Source organism: Cyanistes caeruleus, chromosome 2, assembly GCF_971803275.1.
Source record: "Cyanistes caeruleus chromosome 2, bCyaCae1.hap1.1, whole genome shotgun sequence".
NCBI classification, from domain to species: Eukaryota; Metazoa; Chordata; class Aves; order Passeriformes; family Paridae; genus Cyanistes; species Cyanistes caeruleus.
In genome coordinates this window covers 82,424,104-82,433,647 of record NC_141702.1, presented here as the reverse complement: position 1 = coordinate 82,433,647, position 9,544 = coordinate 82,424,104, and the positions used below count along the sequence as shown (strand labels likewise).

Sequence of the window (9,544 nt, the reverse complement as noted above, 5' to 3'; positions counted from 1 at the left end):
CAGGCCAAGGCTTGTTTGACACTGTGACAGAAGCCCTGCCTCTCTGTTACACCTCATGTACAAATTAATGGATATCTTCACTGCATTCCAATAAGGGACTGAAACAACAAATCTGCTGGTTAATCATTTATTGCTGTGTGAATGCTGAATAGCAAATATGCTAGAAACGGGAAAGGAAAGGGCATGGCAAGAGATTAACTGAGGACAGTCAAAAGTCAAGCAGAAAGGAGTGGGGATGAGACTGGAAAGGTCAGGTGGCAAACAGGAAGGTTATTGTAGTGTAAACTCCATCTCTCATCTGCACAGGGGCCAGATGCACTATCTTGCTGCCAGTTCAACCTTCTTTGCTCCATGAATACAGGTAGTGTGGACTGAATAACTAGCTACTGCCTCCAGCTGAATCTGACAACTCATCTGCCTAGGAGAGGTATTTAGATTCACTAAGTTTCTTTCACCTTTCCAAGATTCAGGTCCCCAGTGTTCACCAAGCGTGTGCTTCTCCCAAAAAGAGACCTGCCACCCTTGCAGCCTTTAAAAATACACTTTTCCATGTGAAGTGCTGTTCTTGCCTAGGGCTCTGACTGCCAATCCCACCAACACTAGTGTGGTGGGGAAAGCAAATCAACACGAGTCAGAAAGCTAATTGTCCAGGAATGGACTTCTCTTACAGACTCCAGTGTGATAGGGCTGGTGGGACACAGCACAGCTGTATCTGTTGTGATCGTAAGTAAAGCTTGAGCAGAACAAATGCCCCCTCCTAGACACCTGTGGGGTATTCACTTTATCCCTCTGAAACTTGTAGACCAATGAGCTGGGATGGTGAATTCAGCCATTGTCACCCAGGTCTTGTCTGCTCCTGGCTACCCCAGTTAGAAGGCAGTTAGCTTTGAAAATAGAGATGAGCACATGGACACTGGCAGAATTTACAGTTTATTTTTACTGGCCAGTGGGTGGTGGGATGCTTAGTCCCATGGCAGCAGTGTCTGAGTAAGCATCAGTCCCATGTAGACTGGGACAGGGTCTACCCTCACACTGAGCACACATCCAGTAGGAAAGCTTACAGGAACAGCTCCCCAAAGCCAAGGAAAGGGTTCCATTTAGACTCCTGTTGACATAGCAACAGTATGACATTGCCAACATGCCCAGAGCATGGTGGTAGTACCATGGGATATCTGCCCAGGCAGTGGGGTGTTTGTTTTGAGAGAAGCACAATACTGGGTGAATGCCACAATTCAGAGAAACAAGTACTTTGGCCAACATAAACAATGCAGTTATTGATATATTTACACAGCCAAGGTTCCTGTCTTGAATTGTCACCATCCATTGGACTCAATTGCCTTTTCTTTGCTCTCCACCTCAAGTCACAGTGTTGAACCTGACACAGGAGCAGCTCTAAGAAGTCTGGTTGTTCATCATAAGCTTCATACATGTTGACAAAGAAGACACTGAAAAAACCTGGTACCATGGTACCAGCATGCTCAAGCCTATTGCCTCCAGCAGTCCCACTTCTTCTCTGTGAAGGGCTGTGAGAATCACCAATACCTGCCCTTGCTCCAGCCACCTTGGATATCCCCACAAGCTCTGACTTCATCTGGGGTCATAAGGAGTGGAAAGGCTGAGGTGAGTCTTGGTGTCTTGAAGAAAAAAGAGGTGAAGGAGAAGCCTGTCCCCTAGAGCTATGGGTCTCCCAGGACTCATGTCCTTCTGGGGTGAGGGGCAGGGAACAGTTTTGAATTCCTTAACTGAGGAGAAAAAGGCTCCCTCTTCTGTAGAACACCCTGTCCTGTTTTCAGCTGGCTAGGAAGGAAGATAAGTTGGGAAAGGCAACAGGAGCCCATTGACCAGCTGTCTGAGGACTCAGCAGGCTAGTCCTTCAAAGGTAAAGAATAGTTTTTTACTCTGTTTTTTAAAATAGTAAGAGGTGAAAGAATAAAATTAGCCAGTGCCTATTTGATGACCCCCAGGATTATACTGCTTCAGAGTGTGCATGACAAAAACAAACATGTCTACCTGAAACTGTCCTGCATTTGCCTGTATGCAAATACAAATCGCACGACAAAGTATTTTTGCAGTCAGTGTTCTCATTAAAAGCAATTAAAATAAGCAGGAACATTTTGCCAAAGCTGAAGATTTCTGTCAATTTGATTTGGGCAATTTGCCTTGCAGCAGCTAAGTATCAGCTGAAAACGAAGGCACTGATCAAACGAGGAACCTCCCTTTTCCTGTTTAAGGCTCCGCCAGACTGCAGTAGGGTGGGAGCATCAATGTGGGGAGAAATGGGAATAGGTGGCTGAAGAGAAAAAGGGAGGGAGAATGAAAAGAATGGAAGCGGCATTACTGGCCAGTAGTCATCTGATGTGATACGTCATTTGATGCCTAACAGAAATAAAATGTTCTGGCATTTCAGTTTTTCCATGAAGCCAGCAGCAGAGGAAGGGAGGCATCAGCATGGCACAGAAGCTGAGGTTCCTCAGCAGTGAGGCAGCAGTTGCGGTAAACAACACAGCATGCTTCCAGGAAGGGACTTGCTCCCAGCATGGACAGATCATCTCTGGATGATTGAGGTCCAATCCCATCATTTTCTTTGCATATAGCATGAAAGAGAGCCCTAAATGTAGCAAGGAAGTCTCCTCTTGCCCAGGTCCATGCTCTGTTGGCCACCATGTCCAGGATGTAGTTCTCTCTATGACAAACTTGCAGCCTAACTCCCCACAGAGCACTGCTCCTGAGTTCCTCCAGCTCATTTTGCCTGATTGACTCAGCAGTGCTGCAGTTGGTGTCATGTTACACCCAGACGGTTCTGTCAGCAGACCAAAAACAGTGGACTTCCCATCGAAGCACAGGCAAGCCATAGGTGTCTGTGTGCAAACCTGGGCTTGTCAGAAAACAAGGCTGCCATCATGATGCCACATGAGAGTCAATTCCCTCCCCAGTGAATGGGGAGTGGGATGCCACATACCTGAAAGAAGATGACAAGGGAAGCAACTACCCATATGTGAGACAGCAGGGAAGTATTGCTCCAAAAGTGCTGACAATAACTCCCACCTGAAATATTTTTATACAGACAGAGCTAAAGAGAAAGTCTTTTATAAATTGTAAAAGAAGTGCAGGAGTAATTAATAATAGAGTAATAAAATGGTGAATGCTACTTCACGGTAGAGCAGGATCCTTGGACTTCTGTGTCAGCTCAGAGCAGAGGGCTGTGTGTCACACAGACAAGGAACAGGCCTTCAGCTCCACTGCTCAACAGGGGGAATCTTGGCCATGCCATTCTTCAGAGCTGGCAGCTGAGCCACAGAAAATGTGAAAATCTTTTCCTCAGGGACTTTCTAGGAACTCATTTCAGGAGGATTCCTGCTGCTGAAAAGGACAGGCATCAAAGCACTACATATCCTGTGGGAGGAAAAGGGGAATTCTTTCACAGACATCATCTCTTCCTTATGTAATTAAATAAGTCAATGGGAAACAAATCCAGACATGAATATTTATCTTCAGCTTCCTGGTAAGAGTTTTGGTTCACTAATTCCCCTGGCCTTTTTCCAGGTTTTTTTTTTTGTTTGTTTTTGGTTTTGTTTTTTTTTTTTAGAGAGAACCCAGATCTGAGAACCTGCTGACCCTCAAGCTGTCTGACTGAGCTGATGCGTACATCTTCATCTAATATTTTCCCTGAAGTCTCAGCCCTCAATGTAGTATTTTCCATAAAGGATAACACTGCAATAATTCTGCTAACGAGCAGTGCTGTGAAACCGCCTGCTGATCTCTTCCCACCCTCATCTCAGAGAGATGTGTGAGGGGGTAAGATGGAAAGGGATCTGTCAGCCCAGCTGCATTAATTTGAGACATCAGCAGGACACAGGCCTCCTGTGGGACCACTGCACAGGGGTGATGTTCATTGCATGAGGCCAGACTCTCAGGGCTTGGGAAGGGGCCACAGACACACCCCAAGGTAACATTAAAGATGACAGCCTGCTGTGCCTCTGTCCTCCCCAAAAAAGCTCTCCAATGCAGTTCTGGTAATGCACTAGAAGATGTTTCACAGAGAGGAAACCTCTCTGGTCTCTGAGCAGCCTGATCTGATTAAAGATGTCCCTGCTTCTTGCAGTGGGATTGGACTAGATGGTCTTCAAATGTCCCTTCCAACCCAAACCACTCTATGATTCCCTATTTCTATTATTATTTTCATGGTCTGGAAGAGGAAAGAAACTCAACCAAGAGCTCCCTAAGCAAACCCCATGCCCCCACTGCCAGTGCTCCTCTGCTCAAGGATGCTACAACCTACTCTGACTTTTTACATGTGAGGGAGCCCCAGACCCATAAAACATACCACACCCTCAGTTCACTCTTTTTGCTCTTCTCAGAGCCAGGTATGTTGGCAGAGTCAAGAACCACCAGGTTAGGAAGAGCATAAGTTAGACTTCTTCGTATAACCCTACTTTTCCTCCCCCCAGTCCAAACACTATGATGCTTTACATGGAAAAGACAGTCTACTTTTACCAGACAGGTTTCCTGTCCACACAGAAAAAACTTTAATATGCAGTTTACACAAATACATCATTCCCTCTTGTTTTATCTGTGTTTATTAGCCACTTTCTACCCAACCTATGACCTGAACATATTATTATTCATTTTCTGCTGTAGTACTTTTCCCATTGTACTTGCTCCATCACAAACATTAATGAGATTAAGGCTAGCATGATGAGATTAAGCTTCCAACATCTGGATCATCCACCAGGTTTGTACTCAACCTGGGTTCCTGCTGTGTCCCCTGGGGTCCCTATGGTGGGAAACTGACTACAAATACCACCTCTATATATAGTGGGCAGAATTAGAAACCCCTCAGTGAATGACTCTAATCGCCTTACTGGCTGCCAGTAGTTTCCTTTTTCAGCCTATTTTGGGACTTTGGAAAAATACCACAAAAAGGAAAGATTATTTGAGAGCAGAGAAATGTCATTTTCTAAAACTTATTCTCAGAAACCAATGAATCATTATAACAAAAACTGTTTTTCAATCAACTCATTCATTAATTAATCATGCTGAAGCAAGATTTGTCCAGAATGGAAAATTTTAAGTAAAATAATGACTGGCAATATTATAAGCAACTGAAAGAAAAAAACCCCACAAACCCCAAAACTTGACAAAGTGCTGTCTAACTTTACCTGCCACTGCCCCTAATAGACAGATGGCCTTCCCACAACAGCAACACCTCTCCTGTCAAATTTAACAATGTGGTCATGTGAGTACAAACTTAGTGGGACTTCTGCCTTAATATAGACTAAGAAAAATATTGAATATTGACTTCTAATGTTATGTGATAAAGTCATATAATAAGAAATAAGAAAGTGCAACAGCATAGAACATTGTATCTCACTAGGACTGTACTTCCTTTTCAGTCAGGAATCCCAGGTAGTTTAAAGGGAACATGAGATCAGGAAGTCCATCAAGATGTTCCTGGCACAGATTAGTCACAGGACTATTTATCCAAGGGTCAGTCACATGTGTGGAAAGTTAAAAAAAAATAAAAATGTAGCAGTTAACAATCCGTTGGTCTTTGAGCATAATTGGCATGCTCTGTAATGCTCCATGAATCTCGTGGTACACACACGCATGCCTATTCTCACTGCACACTCTTCATGACAAGAAGCTGATTTTTGTGCAAATCTAAACAGCAAAGTACAACTCTGAATTACAAAACAGAGAGTTGGGACCTGATTGCAGAACTGCCAACATCTCCTTTACAGGCAGATGGCAAAATTGTTATAATAAGATGCTTGAGGAAGAATTCACCAGTAACACTTGGAGGGGTGTAAAGAGACTATCCCTCTTAACTGAGGAAGAAAACTTCAAACCAATAGCCCCAGACTGTAATATCCCTGTATAGATTTGTCCCCAGAGATGGGGTAGAAGTCTCTGCATTGCAAAATAATCAGTTCCAGGATGCACCATTGCAGAGTCACGTCTAGCAACCCAACTGTTCAGTCAAAAGGAGCAGGGAAAGATAGTCCCACATCCACCAGCCCACTGGCAGGAGATGTGCCAGGCTCCTGTGTGGACATGTGCAGATCACCCATGCTAAACATGACAAAAGAGGAAAACACATTTGGTGCTGGTGACTGACAGTGGATTCCCTGCCTCTCCCAAGTGCTGGTGACTGAGAAAGTGCTATTTGTGGTTTAACTGGTTTCTGCTGCAGAGAACATTTGTGTCCTGCTTGTATGGAATCAGATTTTACTAATTTCCCTACCCATTTTTTACATCTTGAAGGAATGCCATTTAAATTACCCTTGCACCTTTGCAGCAAAACCCATGAGTCATCACCATGAAGAAGATTCAGAGAAATGTGCCATGGGAAAAAAGAGGCCTCATGGGGAAGATGAAGAGGAAAGCTTTCCATGATCAGTTGCAGAGGACAAGTCTAACAGCGGTAACTGACCCTCAAACCTGACAACATGGGCCTATATTAGGTATTCTTTCAGCTCAGCCAGGTGTTGCCAAAGCCCATGGCAGGGTTCCCATCCTTTTCACTAACCCTGCAGTCATGCTCCTATACCCCCAGGAGCCCATAGCAGGGTTACATGGTACAGGAGGGAGGTTCAGGACACAATGTGCAGCAACCAGCAGGTTCCAACAACTTTCTCACCATGTTGCATAGTATTTTTTGCTTTCCACAAAACTCCTTCTGCTGCAGACTCCCAGCAGAACAGGCATAGAAACGGAGTGTGAGTGGTGCCTTCCCCAGATAGATTTCACACTTCTAAGGCACAGAGAAGGAAACCAGCATCACTTTGATCAAGTGCCATGCTCTATGTACTGTAAATGACGATACACCACTCCCTCTATGCTTGCCACCTTGCCAGTTTGGCATACTTACTCCTGATCTCTGAGTGTCACCCCTTTTCAGTAAAGGAAAATATTTTCAAAAGTGAACAAATGACCTGGGAGCCCCAGCTCCATCACTGCTCAGTGAGGCATTACATCCATTTGATGGTATGCACTTCACACAAGTGTTTAACAGGTCAGTCACCCAGATGTGGAGTGAGACAAATACCACCATGGGGAGCTTGAATCTGAATCAGACACTCTCTGGAAGTGCCCATCAACCTTCAAAGAGAGCTGAGGCTCAATGTAACACATATTTTGGCCTTTCAGGACAGTTGGCAGACCCTGTTCCTAGGTTCCAGTCCACAGCCCAGCCATAATCTGCCTTTCGTTCAGCTCTCGACTGAGATACTCCCATGAAATAATTTTATATATCAGCGTCTGATTACCTCATTCCTGCAGAGGAGGACTTTACTCCAGAAATGAGCCCATGACTTGGATGGGCTGCTCAAGGACTGCAGCTGCTTCCTAGGAAGGGGCATTTACAGGGCATCTTTCTCAGTTCCTCACTTCTTTCCTTCTCAAGTGTGTGGCTGCTCATGAAAGGACTGCCTCTGCCCACCACTGCTCAGAGCCCACCTGACACCCACGGTCAATACCACCTACATGCTGAGAGGTTTTCTTTTCCCATACCCTAGAAGGGATGGAGGAAAATGGTCTGCAGAGGTAAAGGTGCTCTTGCTGTCATTGAGGCTCAGTGAGCCTAGGAACAAAAAGTCTAAAGCCTCTCTATAGACAAAAGTATGCTTTGCAACATCAAGCATCAAGGTCCCATGCTGTAGCAGATCATGTTCCTCAAGCACAGCAGGCTCACAGCAGTTACCTCACACCAGCTCCACTCCCAATCGCACCACATCCCACCTAATCCCACCATATTCCCACTTGGGCTGCTGAACGCAGATGATGCAGTGGGTATTTATCACTCTCACCATATCCCTTGCATGGGATGAGTTCAGCACCAGCATTACCTAGACTGTGCACATGTACCTTACACTGTGAAGCAGAGATCTTGATCTCGCAAGCTTTAGGGACATTAACCACTGCCACATCAGACCCTTCCCTTACTATTTCCCATGTTATCTGTGTGATCTGTCAGGGAGCAGAAGCCACTTGAGGACATGCTTAAGCATGAGCACCAGGTTTCCCTAGGACAAGAGACAAAATATTCACTCTGACATATTAAAATAAACCAACCTCTCCTTCTTTGGAGCCAGATTGTGAGTATGTAGGGTGTATGTAGTCAGATGAATGTCATTGCCAGATAAGAACATCTCTCACAATCATGCAGTGTTGAGAGCCCGGTGAATGCCAGTTGCTAATCACTGTCACGTCAGTACAGTGCAAAATAACAACTGCTTTCACTGTTGTTGCCATCACAATTTAGCAGAACTTCAACAGTCATCCATGAGCAGTCTCTGAGACTGTCCACAAGGAATGACTCTTTGCTTTCTCTTTGTCCATGGCCATACCTTTATCCCTGGTGACTGCAGGCATAAACATGTGCAGGGAAGGAGTGGAACTAAAGCTACTCAATAAGACAAGTCTGCCTAACAAAATGCTACTGGAGGCATACAAAGAGAAAGCCTGTGGCTGAAATCTTTATAAAGTGTTTAGTATAACTAAACAGAGAAAAGAATGATACTATGGGCATTTCTTCCCTGGGACAAGGTGGGCACAGTGGGAACCTTCTGAGCTCTTCAGTTTTCTCAGCATTTTCATTTCTGTACTCTGTACAACCCAATCTCAGGCAGACTCAGATGGATACAGAAATGACCACAGAGTTAAAACTATCAAAGTAAACTGAATTACATCTGACATAAAGTCCTATTTCCCATCCTGCTTTCCATACTCATTTATAGGTAGGGGACAATACCTTTCCTTTGATACAAGTATAAATAAATGTCCAGTGCCAGACACAGCCACTGTGACTGAACAACAGGGGAGGACATTCAACCCTTTCAAACCATGGAAGCAGACAGAGGAAAAGGGCCACTTTGACAACATATGGAATGCTGTCAGCTGCCCTCTCCAACTGGGTAAGACACAGCCTTTCCAGTGTAGGTTTAGCTCCAAGAGAGGTATTTATTTTAAAAGATAACAAAGGATTGACAGTTGTACTGTCAATAATAAATGCAAAAGGAACATCTCACCCATTACCCACATAGCTTCAGGGAGTGTCTCATCCCAATCCAACATCTGCCCAGGTATTTAGGCAATGACTTCAACAGAGATCAGCACTGCATAAACATTTCCTGCCTGAGCTAGAACACCACAACCAGACCTAGCAGTGGAATAGAAAGCATAGACTTTGGTTGGTCTACTGTGGTAGTGGAGGTCTGAGAGCAGCAGCTTGCAGCCAGCTTTTACCCAGCCAATTTGGGCAGTGCAGTGTTTGCATGCTGGCAAGGACCTGCAGCAGAAACTGCCTTCCCCTGTAGGAACCTGGCCTCCATCGAGCGCTTGCCGCCTTCAAGTTGTGGCTTTGCTTTTGGTGTCCTGCAAGGCACAAAGAAAAGAAGCACACTTGGACAGTCTGCTATGGCCACTCGGGATGGAGTCTGACAAGTGTCCTTAGTATCTAAAAAGAAGCAGGACCACCACTTGATATCCTATATCCTATATCCCATAAAAGTTTCCCGAAGAAGTTTCTTTAAAAAAGGAATCT

General features: G+C 44.8%; 1 long non-coding RNA gene across 2 annotated transcripts; it reads left to right on the top strand.

The window, feature by feature from the left end:
* Positions 1 to 1,157: 1,157 nt before the first annotated feature.
* LOC111927593 (uncharacterized) lies at positions 1,158 to 5,909 on the top strand. Of its 2 annotated transcripts, XR_015282559.1 has the most exons (4): positions 1,158 to 1,620; positions 1,773 to 1,879; positions 2,408 to 3,502; positions 3,587 to 5,909. It is a non-coding gene; the product is annotated as an uncharacterized LOC111927593 (long non-coding RNA). The 2 variants fall into 2 exon arrangements; XR_002863636.2 differs by having other exon boundaries at positions 2,408 to 5,909.
* The last annotated feature ends 3,635 nt before the right edge of the window (positions 5,910 to 9,544 follow it).